This window comes from Ursus maritimus, unplaced genomic scaffold (genome assembly GCF_017311325.1).
Source record: "Ursus maritimus isolate PB19 unplaced genomic scaffold, ASM1731132v1 scaffold_29, whole genome shotgun sequence".
NCBI classification, from domain to species: domain Eukaryota; kingdom Metazoa; phylum Chordata; class Mammalia; order Carnivora; family Ursidae; genus Ursus; species Ursus maritimus.
Window position 1 is genome coordinate 27956771 of NW_024425452.1, and position 27279 is coordinate 27984049.

The 27279-nt window shown below is 37.9% G+C and overlaps 1 pseudogene; it reads right to left on the reverse strand.

Moving 5' to 3' along the window:
- Positions 1-8322: 8322 nt before the first annotated feature.
- LOC103657490 overlaps positions 8323-27279 on the reverse strand; it is a 64890-nt pseudogene continuing 45933 nt past the window's right edge.

Here is a 27279-nt window from a genome sequence, read left to right on the forward strand (position 1 = left end):
TTCTTCTTTCTTATGAATGCTTTGGCTATTCAGGACTTTTGTTTGTTCCGTAAAAATTTAAGAATTGCTTTTTCTAGTTCTGTGAAAGATGTCATTGGAATCTTGATAAGGATTGCATTGAATCTGTAGATTGCCATGGGTAGTATGAACATTTTAACAATATTAATTCTCCCAATTCATGAATGTGGGATATTTTTCCATTTATTTGTGTCTTCTTCAGTTTCTTTCATCAGTGTCTTATGGTTTTTTGCACACACACACTTTTTAAAATTGAAGTGTACTTGACACACAATGTTACATTGATTTCAAGTGTACTACACTTTTTATCTATATGAAACTAACCGAAATATACAGGTATTAAGCTTATTTCAGAAGGTACTCTGTGGAAGGAGATGGGTCCAAGTTATGTCCAGGTATAAAAGAACTGAAGAAAGAGCTGTTAATTCTTCTGGGGCTTACATAACATTTTAAAAATCACCTCATTTATAAGGTTGAACCTAGATTGAAATTAGGTACGCTGTAATAAAGCTGATAATCTTTCTAAAGATGAATAAATAGTAGTAATAAATTGAAAAGTAAGTTGAAGATTCAACAGACGATCTTCAAGAGTTAGAATAGTTTTCCTGAACCCCATGTTTTCCTTTATTCCTGCTTGGATTTGGATTTCAGAGTCTAGCTTTTGTTGGTTACAAGTTGCTGAAAAGATAGTCTTGGCATTGATACCATCTATGAATGATCCACTTAAGGAGTTATAAAGTCCCCATTTACCCTAAAATATCCCTTGGTACATCTTGCATCTAAAAAGATGCATGCATTGTGCCTAAAAATTTGCATTGTTAATTTGTAGTTTAAAGTAATGAAGACTGCTTTTGAGCTCATTTAGTCTAACATCACAACAATAATCTCTTAGTGATTGAATTGACTCTGTTCTACATAGAACATCTGATATAATTGTATTATCTTTAGCTACCTGGTAAAATTTTGAGGACATCTGTTGCAGAACAGTGTTTATGGGACTGAGATCTGGGTGGTGAGAATGGGCTTCCTTCTGATGTACAGGGGGCAATATGAAGGAACAAAGACACTGAGACAGAGTGGGAGGCCAGGAAAGTTCGGTAGTATTATGAAGGTTTATTTAGGGAGATAGCTGTTTTGCTGAAGTTTAAAGAATACGTAGGATTTAATAGGATCATGAGATGGAGGAATTTCCTGGCTGAGGAAAGGTATCTGAAGTTGAACTAATAGAGTGGAGACCAATTTACTTTCAACAATTAGAAGACTCAAAAGTAAAATTTCTTCTGATTATATTTTATATAATATTAGATGATGGTATATTCTATTATATCTCAAAATCTTATTATGGGATTCACTATGTTACATATACCTGGGTAATAGGAGGAAAAGGGGTAAAGGTACTCAAGTCATGCAATATCAAATTAGCTATGATTCTGGTGAGAAAATGGAAACAAAGGAAATTGCTACTCACAAAAAGTATTGTAAGATAAAACTGGACTGCTAAAGGAAGATATATGGGTCCTATTTCCTAAGGCCAAGTCTTATAAGTTGAAGGTAGTCTTGGAGTAAACACATGACCAGGAGAGATTTCTTAGAATTGGGGTGAATCAAGAATGTGTGTTGTAAAGGAAACTATCTTGTATCCTTAAAATTTTTGCACATTTTGCCATTGGTAAGAATTCAAAACCCTTCAAAACTTATTGCCTGATGTTACACAGTGCAAGGGTTTCTTCATTTTGCAGTGCATGCTGGTACATGGTTCTTTTATAATACTGTTTTTCATGAGGATAAACCTGGGCCATTGCCATTATGTGAAGCAGGTAGTACAGTGTGTTCCTTTGAGAAGTTCATGCTGAAATGAGAGGAGCTGAACACAGGTCACATAAAGGGTGTAGGTAGGTCACCAAAGCAGAGTTGCAGAAGCTCAATAGGAAAGAAAAGCTATTAGTTGAATATACAAATCTGAATAAACATGAAGGTGAGAGTATGAGACCAAGAGGCAATTTAGGTCAGATGAAGGAGGGAGCCAGGTGAGGGGTGCTTGTATACATGCATATTCATCTCAGATGAAGGTGGAGTATCAGGGGTGATGCAATCTCAGTTGAAGGCCCTCAGAGGATTTTCCTAGGGGAATAATAATTATCAATCCAAGCAAAGTCAAGTCTACCATCACAATTTCTTAAAAACTCAGCTTATGACAAATAGGTAACTTTTACCTAGAAATACTCCACCCACGTTAGCTTTTGCACAGGCTTCTTTTGATACGCCATCTGTATATTTCTGCTAAATTCTCTAATTTGTGAATTTGTTCTTGACTTGGGTTTTCTACTCTTATCTCAATGTTCCTTCTTAATCTGTCAACTTGGCCTCAAAACCAGGTGTGTCACAGCTGTTAGTAGAAATTTTTATCATTATTTCCAGTACTCCAGAGTTTAGCCTCTTTGGCACTTCTCTTTGACACTTCTCACCAACCTTCTTCTAGTTTACCTTTAATCTGCTCCATCAGATAGGAACTCAAATATGTTAAATTGTGGAAAATATAAAATTTATAAGATATAAAATGCCTTAGCTAAGTGATAGACATAGACACAGAGTATTTATATCTTGATTAATTCTATTTCATTTCATTTAATAATACTTTTCTTCAAAAAGACTTAAGTACAATTGAGAAACATCAATCTCTGCACATCTTTATTTTTCTTGTACGTCAAATGTCTGGATTTGACAGTGGTATATTCACAGCCCTCTAAAATCTAATCAGCATTAGGGTGTGAAGTGCTTGGGAGGAAGGGTTAAAATTTGGTGAAATTTTCTGCTTATTTGCCTCATTTCTCCTTGATTTTCAAAAGAGAAAGATTTCAAGGGGAAGAAATGAATGACAAACAGCTAAAGATGTTCAGAAATATTATCAACACCTATACTTAGTATAAATTAAACTATAATTGTCTCAGATCTGCTTTAAAAAAAAATCTTTAATGATATGTGTATGTATGCCTTGGTGACAGTCTTAATGGGAACAATTGGTCTTTCTGTTCTGATATTTGCTGCATTTTCAGGAAAGTAGGACTAAACTGTACACAAACATAGCATTAGAAGATGGAAACTCAATCTCACTGTAAAATATGTCCTTCATAGCAAATAGAACAAAATTGTCATCTCCTCTAATAAAACAATACTATGAAAATGTTGAGGGTCTGTGGGGATGGCTGTGTTAACTCTTATGTTCACCTTCAATTTTGTTGGTTATGCTATTAATTGCTTTTTTCTGCAGTGGTCCTGAAGGTTGTCTCTACTTTCAAGTTCATCCTTCTCTCAGGAGTTTATAATATAGAGGTGGAAACTAGACACATGCTTATGAAACAATCAGTAGCAAAAGGCAAAAATGAGGGAGAGATGCAAACAAATACAAGTGTTGATTAATGGCATTGGTTTGGAATAGCTAGAGAGATCTTCAACAAGGAGAGAGATCTCTATAGTAGCCTTTAAGGTTGGGTAGAATTCGAATAGGTAGAGAGAAAGAATTGCATGTGTAGCTGGGGAGGGGATGGGCATGAGTATTTAACTATGCTTAACACCATGGGGTGTTAAGAGGTGATGTGAGAATGGACGGGTGAAGCCATATTGTGCTGAACCTTATAGGCTGCTTATGCCATTTGGACTTCATCTTAAGGTCAGTAACAAGACACTGGAAATTTGGAAGAGCAGAATGACCAGGTGAAAGCCATATTTTAGGGAGATTAGTTTTGAACTTATAGTCATTGTCTTAACTTTTCTATTCTGTATGCTTATAAAAGACATAGACCTGAGGAGAGGGTGTGGGTTGCAAGGAGACTTAATTCTTATTTAAAGAGATTCTTTTAAGGGGAGGAAGGTGAATCTGAGGCAGCTACTTAGGGAATTCAAAGACTGGGACAAATGACTAAAGTATGGAGTCAGGGAGGGTAAATTGGCTGGATAAGACTCTAAGCTGGGTCTATGAACTCTACCCAGTACTCCTTCTTTACTAGGTTTGTTTCCATTATGTCTTCAACTACTGGCAGTCTTCCCACTGTCCTTAAAAACTGTGCCTTAAAACTTACAAGATCTTAAGCGATTACTTAACAAATCCTATCATTACCAAGGCCTTTATACTTCATATCTACAGTTTGGCATTTCTACCAGCAAGTCAAAAAATTTAAGCTACTCAAAATATTTCGTTCTGGAAGTTAATAATAAAGGTCAAGTTTCTGTTTTCTGAAAGGCCAAAAATAATTTGTAATGTTATTTACCTAAACAGTAATAATGAAGCAATATGGTGTTTTATTTTATTTTTAAAATTTTATTCAAATTCTGTTAATTAACATTATTTCTTTCAGATGTAGAGTTCAGTGATTCAGCAGTCTCATATAACACCTTAATATCCATCACCCAGGTACCCCATCCCCCTCCCCCACCCCTCCAGCAACCCTCAGTTTGTTTCCAACAGTTAACACTCTCTTATATCTCCCTCTCTGATTTCTTCCTGCAATACAGTGTTTTAAAATATACTATCTCCTTTGATTCTCAGCATGGCCCTGCTAAGCAGGGAGGGCAAACACTAGAGTGGCTAGGAGAAAACAGAAATCCAGGGTGGTTGTTTTGTGAAGTAACCATAGAGAGGAAGGGAACAGAACTTATGACTCCTAATTTCATGTGCATCAGATATTTCTACAAATGGTCTACTGGTTATAGGTTATGTTTGGCTCTGTCACTTTAAGTTTTACGTATGCTTTCCTTCATCATAAAATTGAGGTTATATTTATTTCCTTGATTTTCAGGGTTGCATAAAACATAAATATTATATGATTGACTTAAATGTAATAATTTTCTATAGATAGATCTCAATACTGTAGATTATGTCCCAATCATGTAATCTTTGAAAGAGAACCCTAATGGAGTTTCTTGAAGCAAGTAGCTTTTTTTTTTTTCCAGAAAAGGAAAAGAAATTATTTTTCTGTGAAACTGTCATAGAGGCAAAGACATCTGAAGAGACTTTAGAATATAGAGTGCTACAATCATGAATGATTTGAGGGTTCAAAAACAATTTTAGAAACCATTTTTACCTAAGATTGAAGAAAGACACAAGTTTGCAGTGTAAGAAGCATTTTGTAAAGGTCTTTTCCATTGTTTGATGTTTTACATGACTCGGGGAAAATGGTTGTTTCTTCTTATGGCTGACCTCACATATAATGGACAAGGAGGCTGCCTAAAGTAGTGTGATTTAAAGGGTATCTTTCCCCAAATAGGAACATATATACATATAAACATGCAAAGACCTATATGCACTTGAGTTTTGGCTGCCTTTCCGTCATCTATCTAGCTATCTGTGTCTGTCTATAATCTACCTAATATCGTCTTATTATTACATATCTCTTTTGCACTTAGACTATTACAGTCCATAAAAGTACGATCAGAGAATTGGCATTTTAAAAGATTTAAAAGTTATTTAAGTATTTATATATAAATGTATATGCCCATATACTTAAATGTAAATATTCATAATAATAATGGGGTAACTGTTTTATAGTTGTGTGAGAATTGCTGTAATCAGAAGACAAGTAAGTAGTGCTAAAGGAACTGTGTTTGAAAGGAGGCGGACAAAGATTCTTATGGCATTTAGCAAGGGTCATGGTAGGGTGTGTGCGTGTGTGTGTGTGTGTGTGTGTGTGTGTGTGTGATGATTATCTGGGCAACAAGGGAATAGCATGAAAGTGTTGCGGGGAAAGAAAGAGAGGGAAGTGGAAGGGCTGAAAGGAAAGTTTAATTTCATCTTTTCCTTAACGCTAACGCTGCTTCTAATATGTCCTGTAATTATAGCCCAACAGTGAGTCCTTTCTTTTAAATGTTAAGGTTTTGTCCATTATTGATAAAGCCGTGCTTTCAGGATAGTCCTGTATTCAGTGTCTAGATATTTGGTTAACTTCAACTAGTCATATATGATATATATGAATGATAAATATATATATGATCTATTGTATCTGTGATGGACATGCAAATAGAAACAAGATCTTTCTAGCCTGCAAACTTAGCCACCATCACTGTCAGTGGATGTGGTTTGATATAAGAAGAACATAGAGACAGGCATATTAATTATTAGAACGTAGGGAACACACCATTGTGTTTCTATTCTCAGATGGCCGTAAGAGAAGGAAAGATGTTGCTATATGAGAGAAGAGATGATTTGGAGAGAAAGAAAATAAGGTTTTCTACTTCCTTTCCAGGAAGATTATAATTGGTCCTCAAGTGATCCGTAGGTTTTAGAATGTGGCTCGTGACACCAATAAATGCAATCTCTGTATGGATTTTGAGAGAAATACATATTTTTATTTCATATTTTTGGCTTCTTAAGCTGAAAATCTAGCAGAATTTCTTGCCTCTAATATTGCTCAGTTTCAGTTTAATATTACCAAAATCCTTTTTTAGCTCAGTGTTCTTCAAAGTTGTACAGTCATTAGTCAATCAAATTGCACCTGCTTTTCAGTTTCATACAGAGACACGTGGAGCTGGTTTTTTTCCAACCTGAGAAGTATCAGTTTTCTAGAGATGTGAATGTGACCTAAGGAGTCTGGTTTTCCTAAGGAGAGGTTTTCGGTGCCCTCATAAAACAAAGTGCCTTATTTTTTGTATTACTTTACAGTTTTCACAATGTATTATCTTCACTTTTTACTCACATCAAAACTATCACCTGAGAGAATTGTTACCTCTGTTTTACTCCTGAGGAAACTGAAAGTCGAAGAGATTACGTGACATGCTGAGTCACTGAGCTGAAAAGCAGCAGCACTGGGATTCACACTGGGTCTTCTGACTCCATGTCTACACACTTTACTGGATGACCCACCAATGCTTGTCAAAGAATGTTCTGGTAAAATGTTTCTTCTCAGGTCAACGTGATACATGTGATGTGTAAGTTTTACACAAATTAGAAAGTAACAAAAAATTGCTGAATGTTAATTAGAATTGTGGTCAAAGAAAGACTTTTTTTTTTTTTTTTTTTTTTGGTAATATAGGCAAAGCATGTTTCTTCCATACCCAAATGGGTTATATTAGGAACCAGCCATACTAAGAAAGCAGCCCTGTACCTACCACTACTAGGCTCATGCCTTCAGGCAGGAATGTGAGGACCAAGACAGGGCTGGTGGAGCCGAAAGTATCCTGGAGAGCCTGAGGGAATTCACCTTGAAGTATGAGAAAATGGGCTGTGGGGATAATCAATCAGTTTGCTAACCTTTCTCTGTTTTGGCATACTATCAGGCAGAAAAGGAATAAACTTTAGTTTGTGTGATACGTTTTCTTGTCAGATTTGCTGGAGTTTCACACTCCTTAAAATGTGTTTAATTTTTAGTATGGTATCTGATACTGACATGGATGGAATTAGCCAATATTCTGTAGAACTATAATTTACATAATTTTGTGAATTTCTAACTCATGAAAATTATTGATGACTTTAATTATCAATGACTTGACCTCTAAATTCATAGATTAGCTCGTAAAGTATTATTATTGAACAAATAAACAATACTTTGTTAATAGGTAATTGTCTTTTGCGAGCACAAATGTCTAATGGCACATTCCTGTGTATTGTTTAAAATTTTATTTTCATTACAAAACTAAGAAAAGTATGCATTTCATATTGGCTATGTGGTTGAATTATTACCCTTCTAACCAGACAAAGCCATGGAGTAAAACTTTGCTTTTGACTGAATGATGAAGAGCTAGTCCTCTTGCAGATAAAGAATAATTAAATGTGCGGGTGGAAGATCTTGCATTGAAAGCCATTTCTTGGGGCACCTGGGTGGCTCAGATGGTTAAGCGTCTGCTTTTGGCTCAGGCCATGATCCCAGGCTCCTGGGATTCAGCCCCGCATCGGGCTCCCGGCTCAGTGGGGAGTCTGCTTCTCCCTCTTCCTCTACTGTTCCCCCTGCTTGTGCTCTCTCGCTCTGTCAAATAAATAAAATCTTTTAAAAATTTTTAAAAAAAAGCCATTTTTTGTTCTTAAGGAAAATGAGACTTGGGTATCATTTGTTTAGGTTGCTAGTATTTGAACTCACCTGAGATTGACAAAGATTCCTTAACTAAACTCTACTCAGGTTCCTTTGAACTCTTCTACATAGGACCTGACCTTTTTAAAACATTTTAATCCCAGTATTGTTAATATACAGTGTTATATTAGATTCAGGTGTACAATACAGTGATTCAGCAATTCCGTATATTACTCAGTATTCACCAAGATAACTGCACTCTTTTTTTTTTTAACGGATCAGTTATTTAAGTAGGTTCTTTGTAAGAAATTTAGAATACCAATTTGTGAGGGTAGACTCATATTGTGAGAGAAAACACAGTGGAGGTAGCCTTGACACTGAGGAACAGCTTTGATTTTTGGCAGATTTGCAAGTCCACAGCTTTCTGATCAACCTTGCACTACTCTGTAATCTCATATTTCTCTTTCACCATGTCATAGATCTCACCTTCCTGGCGCCTGGGTTTACACAGCTTCTTCTTGAAGTCAGCATCAGTGAGATGTTTGGGGATTTTCACATTGCTGATGTCAATTTTGGTGGAAGTGGCAATGACAAATTTATATTGTGTTCCTCACAGAGGAACTCGATTGAGGGCCAGAGGTCCAGTCACAAGTAGCAAGCCACTGCTCAGTTGCTTCAGGAAAACCACCCTCTTGCCTCCGTGGTGCCCAGTGAGGATGATCAAAATCGTCCCGGGGTGATGCTAGCTTGAAATTTTCTCACATGCTGACCAAGAGGTTTCTTGCTGTGGTTCAACAGCTTTCGAGGCACATCTCTGGTAGGATAATACCTAGGCATTTTTCAAAGTTTAAACAAGGTTTAAACTTTTGTTTTTGTGACAGTAGCAAGAATCTTCTCCTTCTCCTTTTCAACCCTGGATTTAACTGCTGAGTACTTTCTCTAGTACATGGTCTTTCTGGAATACATACAGAAATATTTGACAATTCCTCTGAGTAGGACAGGGTTTCAGCTACAGTGGGGCTTCCCCTTCTTTGGCATTTTAGCCTCGAGGTTACCTTTCTTAACCTTGCCAACAGCATCAGCCTTCTTGCCTTCTGGTTTCGTCTTCTTATTATCCAGCATCTCAGGTTTTTCACCCACTATCTTACAAGATGGGAAAGAGAACTCAAGATAACTGTACTCTTAATCCCCTTCACTTATTGCACCCATCCCCCCCACCTCCCCTTCGGTAACCATCAGTTTGTTCTCTATAGTTAAGAGTCTGTTTTTTGGTTTGTCTCCTTTTTTCCCTTTTGTTTGTTTTGTTTCTAAAATTCTACATATGAATGAAATCATGTATTTGTCTTTTTTCTGACTGACTTATTTTGCTTAGCATTATACTCTCTAGCTCCATCCACATCCTTGCAAATGGCAAGATTTCATTGTATTTTATGGCTGAATAATATTCCAGTGTGTCTGTGTGTGTCAGTATCACATCTTCTTCATCCATTTATCCATTAATGGACACTTGGGCTGCTTCCATAATTTGATTATTGTAAGTAATGCTGCAATAAACATCAGGATGCATATATCCTTATGAATTGGTGATTTGTATTCTTTGGGTAAATACCCAGTAGTGTGATTACTGAATCATATGGTAGTTCTATTTTTAATTTTTTTGAGGAACCTCCATACTGTCTTCCACAGTGGCTGCCCCAGTTTGCATTCCCACCAACAGTGCATAAGTGTTCCTTTTTCTCCACATCCTCTCCAACACTTGTTGGACACCCTCTTCCTTGGCCATAGATTCTCACTTTTGCTTGGTGTACTTAGAATTGAATTCAGTCTCTCTCCCTTACTGCAAAACTCCATTGCAGTTGTCCCTATACCTATTGCGATAGTCCCCCTTACCTCTTTAACAAGTGTTGTGAATATTTTTTTTTTCTTTAACAGATAAAAAATTTGATCATTAGTCAGAGGCCAAATAGTTATTTTTGGTGTTTCAGATAATGGTATTGAGCCTTAAATTATTGAGTCCACTCAAGCACAGAAACTGAATCAAGAAGGCTGGAGTGTTTTTGTGAGGTTGTAAGCAATGTGACATCTAAGTCCAGATCAGTTAATGGAGAGAATAACATGTCAGAATAAGAAGTTTGGACTTCATTTCGTAATAGGGACTTAATTGAAGTATTTCCAGAAATGTTCTAGAAGGTTCTGGCACCATGTATAAAACAGAATGTGGAGGAAGGAAAAATGGAGGGAAATTTGGAGACTCCACCAGTGTTGCAGATGAAAAGTCTTAAAGGCCTAAATAAGATAGTGGTGGTGAGAATAAAGAAGTAATGAATGTTACAGCTGTTATGAAGGTTGAATGAATATTGACTACATGTTGGCAATCAAAGAAAAGTGAAGTGCTAGCAATGTGAAAATGTTTTCAGCCTTGGGTGTTAGGAGGATGATGTCCCATGAAGGAGGAGATATATAAAGTTCAGTAAAAAATGTAGGGTTATAGTTAAAAATGTGGGGCTGAGCTTGAGTAATAAATAAGAGCTATAAACAGATAGGTAGAACTCATCAACATGCAGGTGGTATTTGAAGTCAGGAGCCTGGGTGAAACTGACAAGGGAGAAAACATGAAAGAAGAAAAGAAATCCATGCATCAGTCCTTGGGAGATACCTGTATTTGGGCAGGTGACATGAGACAGAGCAGCTACCAACAGAGAAGAGAGACAGGGAATGGGAGCAGAAGAGTCTATAGTGAAAATGAGGATTTGATACAAGAAGGCTTCTGACACAACGGAGTACTGCAGAGAGAGACTAGAGTGAGAAAAAGCACTGGATTTGATGGCTAAGAGGCCTCTGAAGCCTTGGGAGGGAGGTTTGAGTAGAGCCTATGAGAATATATGTTGAATTTCAATAAATGGAGGGGAAAACATAGGAATTTGCTAGTGTATCTTCCTTGTAAAGTTTGGCAGAGAAAGGAAAAAAGCAGATAAGATTGTAGCTGCTGATGGAAGAGGTAAGGAAGGGTTGTTGTTTGAGAAGAGGGCATGAATATGTTCATGAGCTGAGGGGAAGAATCCTGGGAGAACATGTAATTAGTGAAATGAGAGGTGAAGACATTCTTCATGAGCACTTCCTCACAGAAGGTGGGGCCACGTGGCATCAAGGGCACAACTGGAAGGATCGTTCTTTGTTTCCTCTGAAATGTAAGGTAATAGGGAAGACTTGAGTCAGTTAGGTAAGGGTTTTTGTTTTTGTGTGTGGTGATCTCAAACTTCACAATGATGTGGGATAGATGTAAAATGGGTTTTATGTATTCTAATTTTATTCTTTATAAAAATTCCTTAATCCACTAGGTATTGTTACTAGAATGAATTAGTACCATTTAATTACATAGTTATTAGTTGTGGAGTAGAAGATTTCCCTCAATTTTAATAAGTACATACATTCTTCGAGGTTTATTCATCAGAAATAACAAGATTAGTGGTACAAAATGAAATGAAAGTAGATCAACTTTAATCTCAAATTTTTTGGGATTTCAAGATAATGCATTTGAATCACAAGTTGTGATTGTCGTAGATGCACACTTAAATTAGGATATTATCCTGGTTCCCTTGACCTGTCCTCGTTTGCTAGAACTGCTCCCACCACTGTCTCTCTGATATTGCCCCTTAAATATCTGGAAGGCCCTTCAAAGTCACTGAAGACTGTCCTTTGCCGAACTCACCATTTGCTTCCTGTGCTGGCCAGCCTTCAAGCTGTTCCCTAATTATCCCTGCTTCCTGGTATTCACCCACTTGTGTGATCCCCTCTCACATCGTACCGGGGTTGGTCTGTGTGACCAATAACATATGGCAGACGCAGTGGCATGACACTTCTGTTCTGGGTAGAAAATTCTGCAGCTTCTATCTTGAAAGCTTTCTCTTGCTTATGCTTTCTCTCTTTTGGCTATCTCACTGAAGGGAGGGGCAGTGGGGGCAAGTAAGCTGCCGAGTTGAGAGTAGTCCTGTGGAGAGGCTTCTGTTACAAGGGACTGAAACCTCCAGACATCAGCTAAAGAGGAACTAAGACCTGCCAACAACCACATGGAAGTGGATTCTTCAGTTACAGTAGACCCCTGAGATGATTGAAGACCTGACTGGTAGCTTGGTTGCAATCGGTAGAAAACCTGTGCCAGCACTACCTAGCTCATTTGCTCCCATGTCTCTGAAACTCTGTGCTTGCTGTTTTAAGCCGCTGCCTTCAGGGGTAATTTGCTAAACAGTAATAGAGAACTAATACATCCCTGACCAGGTTCTCTTCTTGGATCCCGGTCTCAGTGAGTTGAACCTATCTGCTCCCTTCCACAAGCCAAGATCCTAAGAGTCTACCAGGATACTGCTTTCTCCTGTACTCTGCTAATCAATTATAAAGTTCTGTTAAGCACCTATTGTGTACTGGAATACAAAAATGAACAAAATAAGAAATTTCTCTTCATATAGAATTTACATACTAGTGGGGGGATCAGACGATAAACAGTGAATAATAGAAGTATCTCGTGGTGGTGGTAAGCGCAGGTGAAGGGAAAGAAAGTGATGGTGGTGGGGAAACTAGTTAATGGAGGAGAGTCAGAGATGGCAACTGTGGTAAAGTCCTTTGAAGGAAGTGTCTGTGTGGTTGCCATCCAGAAGAGCAGTCTAGACAGTGCGCATCATGAGTACAAAGGTCCTGAGAAAAGACTTACTTGATATGTTGGAAGAACAGCAAGAGACTGTTGTGGCTGGATCAGAGAGGGTAAAGGAGGAGTGTGGTAGGTATGGAAGGACATCGGAGAGGTAGGGGTGACCTTGCAGATCCATGGAAATGATTTTGGATCTTACTCTACATTAGTTAGGAAGCCATTGGACTGGTTTGAGTACAGGAGTGACAAGATCAGAATTAGGTTTCAACAGGATCACTGGGGCTGTGCTGTTGAGAACAGATTTGTTGGGAGAGCCGAGAGTCAGAGAGAGAACAACAGAAAATGATGATGGTATAGATTAGAGTGGTGGAGTTGGAGGTGGTCTGACATGGTCAAACTTTAGATTTATTTTGAAGGTCACTGACAATTAGCTGATGGATTGGATGTGAGTATAAGAGAAAGGGAGGAACCACAGGTGTTGTCATATGACTTTGAGATGCTCTGGTGGACCTGAGGGAAGGGTTGTGTCAGTCTGCATTGGTCTTACCAATTATTATGTACCCAGACCATCAACCGTCCCCACAACCCCTGTTTCATGCCTTCTCTACGTCAGGTAGTACCTTAGAAGTCCTGAGGGGCTGACAACTCTGATAATACTGATCTTGAGGTAATGTTAAACCTACTCCTATCCCAAGTTATATTAGACATTATATTCTTTCTAATATACTATAAAATGAATTTTAATGTATAAATAATGAAATTTATGGCAGGTTATATGTATTCAGCATTTTTCATAGATTATATCTTGACTTCTTACAGCAATCTAGGAAGTAGGAACTGTTATTGTGACAACTTTATGGTCAGGAAGATGGAGGGTTTGAAAACTTAGCTTGTCCATGTCCATGCAGCTATTAAGTAGTGGGGACATAAATGATATGTAATTCCATCTGATTCCAAAGCCCCTGTCCAGCAGAACTACATACAAAAACTACTTTGCCTCTTTAAAGGAACATGTCTATAACACACTCAGTTATACTGATAGCAAGATTATGTCTGTCTTACTTTCAAATAATTTTACTAAAGTTTCCCATTTGAAGAATCAAATACTCACTAGTTGATAAGTATTAGGGATGATGTGCTAACAGAGCCCCAGACAGATGACATCATTGCTACCTATACACTAAATGACTTCAACATCCATAGTGATGGACTTATGAGTGACTAATAAGAGCTCACTAATAAAAATTGCTCTACTGTCTAAGTGCTTGTTCCCAAAGAATCTACTTTGCCTGGAGAACTGGTGTGGGTCTTGTCACAGATGCCAATACTGAAATAGCTGCCCCATTTGTGAGTCACCAACATTGAGAATCCAGACTAATAGGTTAGGGTGACATTTCCAGTTTGCCACTCACTCTCTAAATTGTTATGTTGTCTTAAGCTCAGGATGGCATAATTTACATTATGAGCTATCAGAACTCAGTCATCCACTCAGTCATTTTTATAGAGAAAGTGAAGTTCAGAGGTCAAAATAAGAGTTGCCTGTGCCTTTTTATATTTCTTAGGTGTTTGATTTTCTCAACTATTTTAAAATTCACTACAGATGCTATTACATTATCCAAATAATGATAGTAATGCCAGTAATTCAATAGTCCATTTGCCTTCTTTTCGTTATAAAATGATGTTTAACAAGTACTTTAAGCTCCTTGGAAGAAAATCACTATTACTATGATGATGATGATTGCTACTATTTTTGGTCACTTTTCTCCCTTTTTAGGATATTAAAAAAATGTCTGGGAAAGGGAAAACGTCTGTTACTATTTCTTATATAACATCTGCAAGAAATGCTATTACTTTTTAAGATATGCTGACGGAACGTTTGAAATCATTTTCTTCACTTTAAAAAAATTTTTTAAAAAATTTTAATCCAATTAATTAACATATGTTATTGGTTTCAGAGGTACAGGTCCATGATTCATCAGTCTTATATAATACCCAGTTGAAATCATTTTCTGTTTCTAAAGAAATTAGAGACTTGCCGTGATAAGACTTCAGTCACCTTCTTTCTTCAGCAAACTGGTTGTTCTGTGTAAATTCTCATGTTTTCCCAATGTACTAAAGTGTCAGATCCAGACATAAGATATTTTTAAATAATCGACTTCGGTATAATGAATTCTAATATTCGTTTTTTCCTTTTTAAAAAATTTTTATTTAACTTTTGTTAGTTAACATTCAGTACAATATTGGTTTCAGAAGTAGAAGTCAGTGGTTCATCACTTACACATACAACACCCAGTGCTCATCACCACAAGTGCCCTCCTTAATCCCCATCACCCATCTAGCCCCTCCCCCATCCACCCTCCCTCCACCAACCCTCAGTTTGTTCTCTATCATTAAGAGTCTCTAATGGCTTGTTTCCCTCTCTCCTTTTTTCCTTTCCTCCCCTTTCCATATGTTCATCTGTTTTCTTTCTTAAATTCCACATATGAGTGAGATCATATGGTATTATTCTTATTTTGGATTCAAGTGCTTGTGCTTCCACAAAGTAAAGATGGCAGACTAGGCACAAAATGGCTTATGGGGCCATACCTTAATGTTCCAGACATTCCTTCCTTTGATTCCTCTCCTTTGAGTTGCCAGAAATGGGAAGATTCCGTTCAGTTCGGTCTGGGTTGCTTTCCATTATGCTTTTCTCAAAGATGTTTTCTTGGTGAACCTCTTCCTAAGAATGGGGTATCACCAGTGGTTTTAAGGCATTCATCCTTTCCACATGTTCCTAAAGAAGCTGAAATATAGATCCTACCTCTACACTGTTCCTCTCCCTTGAGTTATCCAAAGAGGCAATGACCTGGAAGGGATGAGTGTTGAGTTGTACTAAGGTAAGATTTAAATGGAAGGAGGGTAAAGAATAAAAGATGCAAAAATATGAGGACTTTTCTTGTATTCTTTTTTTATTACACTTAGGTTATAAAATTAGGATTTAGAAGACAAGATTCTTTCTAACTCAAAGAATGACTCCAAAGTCTCAATGGAGTATCTTTTGTTGTATACATCTATATAGCTCACACATACATAATGTTTACTATGTTGCCAGGTACTCTCTATTTGTGTTACATTGTTGTAGTCCCCAACCAACCTTATGAGGTAGATACGAATATTATCCGTGGGGCAGGAAACTGAGGCCAGGACTGGCTGCATGGGCCTGCAACCTATGCAATTGCATAGGGCCTCGGCCGGGGCGGGGGCTGTACTTGGTTTAATGCTATATTGTCACTGCCTTGAAATTCTTAATAATTTTTGAACAAGAAACACTGCATTTTCATTTTGCCCGGGAATAAGAAACAGATGGGCAAAAGCAGAACAGAGGGAAGCCATGTAAGAACTTACTGTGAAATCATGCCATGTTATGTGGGTGTGGCAAGAGAGGGACTGGAAGAATATGCAGCGTAGGGTTTGGATTTTACATTGTAGGTGATGATGGGGCCAGCAGGATTTCAGTCATGAAAATATGCTAGTAAACTGCAAACGTTTCCTCTACTAACATACTATATGTTATAAATCCACAGTGAACTTCTTTTATTTTTTTAATGATTTTTTATTATATTATGTTAGTCACCATACAGTACATCCCCGGTTTCCGATGTAAAGCTCGATGATTCATTAGTTGTGTATAACACCCAGTGCACCATGCAATACGTGCCCTCCTTACTACCCATCACCGGTCTATCCCATTCCCCCACCTCCCTCCCCTCTGAGTTTTGCCAAACTTTTTATGGAACATTTGAAATATATGCAAAAACGTACATGTTAGTATAATGGACTCTTACCCATCCATCACGTAGCTTCAACAGTTCCTTGGCTAGAGATGTTTTTAAAGTTGTCTGAATGCCTTTAGGTGGGATCTCTCTCCAAATATTTATACCCTGCCCTTTTTACCCATGTTCGTTACCCATCTGGCCCCTGAGAATGAGTCCATGACCCCTGATAAATTCTGGGCCATAATGTTTGGTCTTCTTGCCTCCTTCCCTGCTCCCTCAGCCCCCAAATTTCCCCCTATCTCCAAGACTTTCTTCATGTCATTACCTCTGCTTGGAATGCTCTTTCCCTTTTGCACTTGTAAAATTGAATGCATCTTTGATGTTCAAATATCACCTCCCCCTCAACCAGCTCAAGTGATAGTTCCAGCCTCTTTTTTTTTTTTTTTAAAGATTTTATTTATTTATTCGACAGAGATAGAGACAGCCAGCGAGAGAGGGAACACAAGCAGGGGGAGTGGGAGAGGAAGAAGCAGGCTCATAGTGGAAGAGCCTGATGTGGGGCTCGATCCCATAACGCCGGGATCACGCCCTGAGCCGAAGGCAGACGCTTAACCGCTGTGCCACCCAGGTGCCCTGATAGTTCCAGCCTCTTGATTCTGTGTTACAATTATCTGGGTATATGTCTTATGTCCCTTGACCCCACAGTGAACTTGTGATAAACATTTGTTAGTGACCATTTTACCGAACTCAGGAATAATATGAAAAGCACATGAGCAAAAAGCAATTATTGCTGCATCCTGAAAGGGAATAGTTCATCTAAATGTGAAGCAAATAGAGCCATAAGGTCTTTTTTGGGCAGGGGGGGGGATTGTTTCTTTTGCACATTAGTTTGTTAGAATAAAGACCAGAAAAAATGGTTACCAAGTAAAATACAATGGAATGGTACTGGAAATAAACTTATTCTCCCATGGGATCATGTTTACTTGATTTCAGAGAATTTAATAGTGTGTTCTTCATGGATTGAGACAAACATGCTTTTCCTAGGTGACTGCTATGTCTTTATATACGTTGGTGCTTGGAACTCCCAAATTCACACCCTGATCTAGAGTATACTTCTGAGTTGGAGATTCAAATATAACGTCTCCACTAGGATGGCTCTCAGACAATCCTGGTGAACAAGTCCAAAACTGAGTCCTTGACTTTCCTTTCCCAAAACTCTTCTTCCTCCAATTTACCTACTTTGTAACATGACAGCTTCTATAACCCTTGCAGTTGCTCATACCAGTGAGTCATCCTTGTCACTCACTTCTTCACTCTCTGCATCCAGTTCACTACCAAGTCTTTTGACTCTGCTTCGTATCATCTATATTTCTTATTTCTGTTGCTGTCACTTCCAACTAAGCTGCCATCATTTCTCACCTTGACCATTGCACTGGCTTCTCTAAAGGTCTCCTTGCTCCTTTTCTTGCCCCCTCCAATTCTCCACATTGCTGCCCGTAATCTTAAGTAAGACAAAACTTGGCTTATGTCTGATTAAAACCATCCAGTGATTTCCCAGCTTGATGAGATCGAAACCCAAATTCCTACTGAAGGTTGAAGGAATTTGTCCCCAGCCTATCATCAACATTATCTCATGTCTTTCCGCTGAGCTCACCAAGACAGCAGCTACACTTCCTTCCCTTGTTACAGCTCCAGGAATGTGGTAGGCTTGGTCCTGCCTTGGGCCTGGGTACAGGCTGAGGTCTCTCCCTGGAAGCATTTCCGTAGAGATCACCTAATTCCTATTCGTTACTCAGAACTCAGAGGATACCACTTCTTTAGGGAAGTTCTCCTTCAATAACTTCAATCTGAAATAGATCCCCTCGCTATCTTCTAAGTGTTCTGTGAGTTTCCATTATTGTTCATTTGCTCAATGTCTTCTCTGATAGATGATAAGCTTCATGAGGGACAGGCCATGTCTTTTGTTCATCTCTATCCTTTGGGCCTAGCCCAGTGCCTGATACATATCTAAGTGTTCAGTAAATATTTAATAAATGAAATAAACATTGCCTTGATGTTGCCACTTTGCACACTTTGTGTCTTTTGTACCTTGAAGTTTGTTTTTGGTGGGCTCTCTTAAAATCTTCACCTTCCTTTAGATGCTTTGTTTTTTTTCTTGCTCCTATCTTGGTACTACCCCCGCAATATTCCAAACTTAGTATTGCTATTCATCTCTGATGAACTGTTCACAGCTCAGGGCCTGAGGTAGCGTTTCTACCAAAGTGCCACCCACTGACAGTATGAGGGTGGGAGGTGAAGGGTGTGTGGGTGGGTGTATATGGAGCGCTGGGAACATGCCCCAGGTGCTTACCACAAACACAGGATTTCTTTGCATCTCTTATCTTAAAGAAATTTTGCATCCTACTTTATAGTTATTCCATACTTGTTTTTACTGTAAAAAGTGCTTGGGGTCACTTTTGCAGCTTGTACATATACCCCAGAAGCTCTGATTGAAACATTTTTAGGCATTTTTTAGCCTGGCTCAGTTTTCTAGACAGTTTCTTTCCCACTCATAGCAGAGACTTCTTGAACACTCTAAAAGGCCCTCAATCCTGCCCTTACCTTTCTGATTTTCTTGCCTTGTTTCTTTTATCCCTCCATCCTAATTCTACTTCCAGTAATTCCTGGTGGACTGCTATTTGCATTTTGGGTGGAAAAGTTCTTTATTGTGCTGGGCTGTCCTGTCATTGTCCTCCCTACCTCACCCCATAGTGCAGAGAGGTTAGACTTCCTGGCCTCCATCTACTTCCTGCCAATTGCACCCACAGTCATGGTGACAAGCCAACTTCCCGCCATATTTTCAAACACCCATGTTCCTCTTCCATTTGAGAACCACTTCTCAGTCTGTTGACACCTCTTACAAAATCTAGAACCTTGATAATAGGTTTAGAGTTTAACAACTATTTTATTCATTCAAAACTCAACGATTTATTAAATCTCTGCTGTGTGTCAGGCACAGTTCTAGTAAATGGAAATATAGCCAAGAATAGACTCACCATCTGAGGATTATTGTGTGGTTCTTTCTCCCTACCAACTCACTTATTTTTTGTTTGTTTTTGAACAGGTTTGTTCTCCTCTAATGTACTGTTGAATAGTCTTCCTTTGTGTTCTGATGATTTCTAGTTTAAATGTTATAAGGACATTGACATTTAGGATAGATGAAAACATGGACCAAAATAATAAAAAAAAAAAATTTTTTAAACCAGAAAATATGAGTGGTTGGTCCCTAATTGGCAAGACATTAACAGAATGTTAATATTTTAAGCATACTATACATTAAAAAAAGATTTTAGTGTGGAATAAAGTAATTTCATAAGAATTCCTGCTATAATTTTCCTTCTTTTTGACATAAGTAGTTTAGTTTGGCAGCAATGGTTTTATTTGCTTTATGTAATTATTTAATTTCTCTGGGTTTGCTTACATTGTTATGTCATTCTAACATATTTATGTACTTATTCATGTGTGGTTGTACAATATTTAAAGAAGCTGCGTAATGCTACTAGAAGCAGCAGAGAGAGAGAGCCCCCAAATCTATTAAGTGATGCGGCCTGGCAAGACAGGGAAAGGAGGGGTGCTGGGCTGGTGTGATACTACTCTGTTGGAGAACAAGGGGCGTACATGTTTCCAAATAAAGCGACAGGACGTATGAAGAATGGGTATCAACCTGAAGTAATAAAATCAGGTACCCCCTTTTCTCCCACCTGTTAACATTACTTGCAGATTTCAGAATCTGTGGTGACTAGAAGATCAATGGAACTCCTTTTGTATCACTTTCTGTGTGTCAGCCACCATTTTAAACACTTTATATACATTACTTAATTTTCACAACAAACTTGTAGGTTATCATCACTACTACCACCATCATCATTATCATTATCATCGTCATCATCCTTATTTTCCCCATGAGGGTACTGAGGTACTGGGAGATTAAGTGATAGGTAGTATCAGAGATGGACTCCAAACCGAGAGAGTGTGGACATAACGTTTGGGTGTTTAACTCCTACACTGTACCACCTCTGGTGGGGCGAACAAGGTTGAGAGTTAAGTAACATAACGCTGTCTTTACTGATAAACTGTGTATTAGACGCTTAATATCAGGATGGGTAAAACTATATGGTTTGCCAATTTTTACATTGAAATTTGATCTTTTTTAAAATTTGATTTTAATTAACTTATTTTAATTAAAAAAAAGATTTATTTATTTATTTTGAGAGAAAGAGAGAGAATGCATGCGCATGTAAGTAGGGGGAGGGGCAGAGGGCGAGGGAGGGAAGCAGACTCCCTGCTAAGCACAGAGCCCGACCCAATCATGACCCTATCTGAAGTCAAGAGTCAGACGCTTAACTGACTAAGCCACCCAGGCGCCCCTAACTTATTTTAATTTTAACTCCTTTTTTGCGTAAAAGAGACAATTCTTCAGTTTTGTTACTACTAAACAGTTTACTCTTTTTAACAAAGGCATTAGTTTGCAGGAAAAAATTTCTGTACAATAATATAACAAGCAGTTATATTTTATTTCTCTTAATTTTACTTTCCCAGAAAGATGTAGTTGAAATAAAAGCACAATTAGTTTCAAAGGGAAATTGTTAAATTCAGAACAGGTCAATTATCAGCTATCACCTGCATAAAGACTGCCAAGATGTAAATACCTGAACGTTTCTTTTTTTTTTCCCCTCTACTTTGTCTCATTTTGTTTTTTACTTCCAAATTTTAGAGGATGTTTTACATGTCTTTTTTCTTTGTAGCTTCACTTACTCTAAGCTAAATTGACAATTACTTCCAGCGATAAAACCACAGAAACTATGATAAAGATATGGCCGGATGGCCCCTAATTGACTTGCTTAATCCAATAAAGTGTTTCCTTCTGAGACAATGAGAAGGTCAGGATGGAATACTCTGGAATACAATACATACATCAGCTGCTCTTAACCAATTTATAGACTCACTATTTGCTGAACACAAAACCTCAGTTGTTGGACTTTAACTCCTGTTTTGTTAATCCAAAAGCAGATGCTTCACCTTTCACTCATTCATTTATTTCTGCCCCTAAATTTCTAAGTTTATTTTCTCATCTGGCCACCATTGCCGTTCTTATGGCTATTTATGTCGATAAGATGGAAATAATAAAGGAAAAGACTATATCCATATATCCATTCTTCAGAAAGTATTCTCTTTTGCCAGTTACCTAAAAGCACTAAATAATGTATCCCTTTGGCCTGATAGAAAACTAAAAATCAAGTTAGAAGAATACTCTGGTGTGTGTAACATTCAAATCTTTCCTATAAATTCAACATTCACATTGGTAAAAAGGACTAAATAATGTTTTCAAGGTATCACTCCAAGTATCCAGGGACGTGAAGGATTCATGGAGATGGTTCAAATAATTTCAGCAACTAAGTGACACTGAAATGTGAATTGATGTACAAATGTTTGGTCAATGAAGTCAGAATAAATAAAACCATGGAGAAGTCTGAAAAATACCAGTTGTCTGCTTATCTGCTAAAAGTTGCCTTTTATTGTGGACACTTTTGGGGCCCCCTCTTCTTCGACAACTGTCCTTGTCTGTTTCCTAGCTGTGTTTACATTTCTTGTTGTAACCATTACCACTATCCATCTCCAGAACACTTTGCTCAACTGAAACTCTGTACTCGTTCAACAATAGCTCCCACTCCCCCACTGCCCAGCCCCTGGGAACCGTGACTCTGCTTTCTGTTTCTATGAATTTGGCTTCTCTAGATACCACATATAAGTGGAGTCATGCAATATTGGTCTTTCTGTGACCGGCTTATGTCACTTAGCATAAAGTCTTCACGGTTCATCCATGTGGTAGCATGTGTCAGGATTTTATTCTTTTTTAAGTCTGAATAAATACTCCATTATGTGTATATGTCATATTTTGTTTATTCATCTGTTGATGAACATTTGGGTTGTTTCTGCCTTTTGGCTATTGCTTTGAGCATAATCATCCCTGCTTTCAATTCTTTTAAGTATATATTCCAGTTCCACATCATATGGTAATTTTCTTTAATTTTTTGAGGAACTGACCCTGTTTCCCACAGCAGCTGCACCATTTTATATTCCCACCAGCAGTGCACAAGGGGTCCCATTTCTTCACATCCTCACCAACACTGGTTATTTTCTCTTTCTTTGTCTCTTTCTTCCTTCCTTAACCATCATCCTAATGGATGTGAAGTGGTATCTCTCTATGGGTTTGATTTCCATAATGGTTAGTCATGTGGAGCATCTTTGCATGTGGTTATTGTCTGTCACTAGCAGAATTTTTAAGGAAATCTAATAATCAGAACTTCTCTGATTTCCACCTTTCCAAGCTCAGTATGCTCAACTTGTCCTTGTATTTCCTAAGAATCGTCAGTATCCTCCCACCCCCTTTTTGCCTTTAAACTAGGTCAGCTTAATTTCTGTTACTTGTAACCAAAATGTCTGATCCAGCTTTCCTAGGGAACCGTACATTCCTCCTGCCTCCACCAACATTACAACTCACTGCAGCCCTTGATTTAGCCACTATCTTTATAAAACATTTCAGCTACATGCTTACCATTTCTGCTTATTTTTGGTAGAGAAAATTATTAGCTACGGCAAAGAAAAAATCCTAAGAATGTTTTTTACGTTAGTTAATAAACACAGGAGTAGCCCTTTTCCATGGGAATCTCCCAGAGACATGATTTGTATTGCCTCTTTAACTTGTGTTCTTTCTATGGAGGGATGTCAGGGCAATAGTCTATGCTATAGCAGCCTATCAAGTCAGCCTCATAAGGCAGAGGAACAGCAACCTGGAGTGCGGGTTGGGGCTTGGCACTGGTGCGGTGGGAAGGTGGCGGACTGTGGGGAGGGGGTAGAATTTGCTTGGGTCTCCGCATCTCTAGTAATGTCAATCCCTGGCTTTCCTGTTTTAGGATCTCCTAGGGTAGAATGAAAATTAAATGACATAATCTATGTACAGCACTTCATCCAGTGCTTGGCATTTAATAAGAGATCAGTAAAGGTTATCAATCTCCCTCCAAATAAAAGATATTATAATATCAGAAATTTAAAATTCTCTTTGTTCTAGGGTGACTTTCTCCTAGCTGGTATTTAGGGAGGATAGCATAAAGACATTTTATTTCTTTTTAAATTAATGTCTTGCATTTAATGTAACAAGATGGTTTTCTAATTGTACAATAATTAAACTTAAACAAATGTTACAATGAGAAAGGGGCATTGACCGTGTCATCATTTAAATGTGGAATGAGGATAAGATCAATGCCTTGATTTTCCATAGTCATCATAAGGGTCACATAAAATGACATTTTCTATAATGGGGACTACATCTTCATTCTACCATGAGGACTTCTGAAATAATGAAGAAGAAAAAAATAAAGTTATAGTGTATTTCACTGACAGCTTAGAAGATTTAATTTAATATTCTTTAAGGATCTATAGAGTTTTACCAAATAATAGTTCAGCTCAAATTAAAATGAAATTGCAGTAATATTTTTCCTCTAAGAAAGAACTCCTTTGTCTGATCTGTCACTGTATCATCATTTATTCTTATGTTATTAGAACGATAATTCAATCATATTTTCTTCTTTTAGGGTTAGTTACCAGCATAAAGACTTGCCCTCAGTTCTATACCCTAGAACCTATCATCAGGATTCTGACAAAGCATGATCTTAGATCTGCGTCTATCTTTTCTATTCTGTTTTTGGAAGGGAAGTGAGTCAAAGTGAGTATATAATTTATCAGTAGTAAGAAATTGCCACACCTGGCCTTTGTTTAGACTCGTGTCTTCTTTTCTTAAGGACTTTTACATTGTGTCCCACCAGAACCACCAGTATAGATCTGGAAAAACTGTGATTCATCCTCAGTCAGTGGAAATCACAGAACTCAGCCCTAATATCGTGCAGTACTTACACACTCTGTCAGACACGATAATAGTTTCTGTTTATAGCTATTCGGTTTCTTAAACCGTGGCAATTCTCTGCCATCTCTCTGTTGGAAAAATGTTTATGTTCTTTATTCCTTTCACTCAGAGATCATACTTTCATGAGAAGATAATGATTCTTCAAGGCTTCAATGTCCTTGTTCCCCCTGCCCCCAAACATCGAACTGTTCTGTGAATAGTTATTAGAGCCCTACCAACCAAGCCTCGTACAATTGCATCTGGACTGTGATACGATTCCACTTAATGCTTTGAGAATTGGATGTGGTATTGTCATTTGCCTCACTAGTAAATGGATGTGTTTTTTTTTTTTTTTTTCTTCTGGTTTGCAAGAATGTAGTCTTCTTTGCTGTAAGGAGGGTTTTATGGGTATCATTGATCACGGAAATGATTATTTTTAAATTAGAGACATGACTTCACATAGAACACAAAACAGACTTGGTCTCCACTGGAAAGAAACGATTCCTGAATATCAACATAAAAAAAAAAATAAGCTTAAAGATACAGAATGCTAAAAAGTGTTAAGGCTAGTATTGTACTAAAACCAGTCACAAAATGAAAGAAAACAGTACCATTCTTGAAACAGCCCCATTCTGCCTCAGGTTTTGTTTCTATCAGATATAATCTTTACAGCTTAAACATTTGACAGATTTTTGTACCAGTTTCATCATTCCCTAACATTTTCACTTTACCTGAGAAAAAACTGTGGGATTATGAATGCTCTCAGGATAGAGTGATGCCGCATTCCTTTCCACCTCTCCAGCATGCTCTGCTCTGCCCGACTCTTAGTGGAGCTCAATAAATAAGAGCTAAATGGAGTTTTCCCTTGTTTTCTGCTGTTCCATAGTTTGAACTTGCTTTTAAAGACACCATTGTCTGATGATATTTGACAATTTGTTACAGTGTTTTTGATAACACATGAAGCTGTGGACTGTATGCCTGATCTAAGAGGAATAAGAGGGCTTTGTTTCTTGAGTAAAAACTGCTATTTAAGAAAATCTGTTAGCATTTTGTTTTTGTTTTGTTTTTCTCTTTACGGTCTTCGAAAATCTCTCAAATTGTAGGAGCATCTGTTCTCACGCGTTTTAAACTGTGTGCTCGGCTCCTCCACTTATATGACCTATGGACCTAAAACTCATTGTGTCTCAAGCTGAACCTACCTTTTTTTTCTTTTAACCAATTCCCTCTGGCTGTTTTTGTTAACATCATTGCCTTTATTCTAATCACTTCTTCCACTAACTTGGCATTGTACTTGACTTCTGTGCTTTCCTATATGTGACTTCTGATTTCCTGCCAAAGACTGCCAATTCTACCTCCCCAATATCACTTGCATCTATCTCCTTTTTATTTTTAAGATTTTATTTATTTATTTGAGGTAGAGAGAGAGAGAGAGAGTGCACAAACAGGGGGAGCGGGAGAGGGAGAAGCAGGCTTCCCGCTGAGTAAGGAGCCTGAAGCAGGGGTCTATCCCAGGAACCTGGGATCATGACCTGAGCCGAAGGCAGATGCTTAACCCACTGAGCCACCCAGGTGCCCCACATCTATCTCCTTTTCTGCACACCCACTGCCACTGACCTCATTGCATCTTGTTTATTTTTCTGTCTTCTTTCTGCTCTACTCTCTCAGCTTTAAATCAAGATTAATCATCTTAAGGCAGATATCTAATTGTGTCATTCAGTCATTCACTCTTTACCCTAAGGCCCCCAACTTCTTATAGAAAAAGCATAAACATTCTAGCTATTGTTCTAGAATAGAAGACAATTTGCACCACATGTGTAATTTAAAATGTTGTCATAGCCTCATTAAAAAAGTGAAAAGAAATATATTTTAATCCACTATATTAAAATATTATTCCAATATCAATGTGAAAATTATTAATATTTTATGTTCTTTTTTTTTTTAAGATTTTATTTATTTATTTGACAGCCAGCGAGAGAGGGAACACAAGCAGGGGGAGTGGGAGAGGAAGAAGCAGGCTCATAGCGGAGGAGCCTGATGTGGGGCTCGATCCCAGAACGCCAGGATCACGCCCTGAGCCGAAGGCAGACGCTTAACGACTGTGCCACCCAGGCACCCCCATTATTTTATGTTCTTTGAAGTCTTTGAAATATGTTTCTGGCTACATTTCAAGGGCTCAAAGTCACAAGTGGCTAATGGCTACCCTAATAGTGCAGCTCTGGGACTTTCACTACTTTTTACAAATCTGTTTCTGACTCTAATTTCCTTTCCCTTGTATACATTCCATGTTCTATCACATTGAACTCTACATTCATACCTGTAAATCATTCAAGTTATTTTGCCACCATGTTTTGTGCTGTTCTGTACCCATGGAATGCTATTATCCCCTCCACACTTCCAAATCCTAGAAGTGGTTTAAGGCTTTGTTCAAATGCCACCTGACCCATGAGGTCTTAGCTTCCCTCACACAAAATTAACTATCCCCTCTTACTTTCCACAGCTTATTTTCTGTGATGGCACTTAGCAATCTTAATTTTTCTACACACCCATCATATCTCCTTTCTACGTCATAAATTTCTTGAGAACAATCACTGTGATTTCTTTTTTGTGTCACAAAGCTTAGTCCTGTGCTTTGCTCATAAAGGCATTTACTGAGTGCTTAGTGAATCATAAATTAAACTTCGCCTGAAGGTAATTTTATTAACTGGAATTAGAAATGATTGCAAATAGTCAGAAACGAAAAAAGTGTACCTACATACATATGTAATTGTTTTGAGTTTAAGTGACATTTAATACAATGCTTTCAAGGTAGCAGAAAATACAGCTTTAACAACAACAGCATACTCATGTGGCTTGTATAAAGAGTTAATAAGAAGGTATTTTTACTTAAGTGCGAGGAGAATACTTTCGTAGATTTCTTTACAACACCTCGAT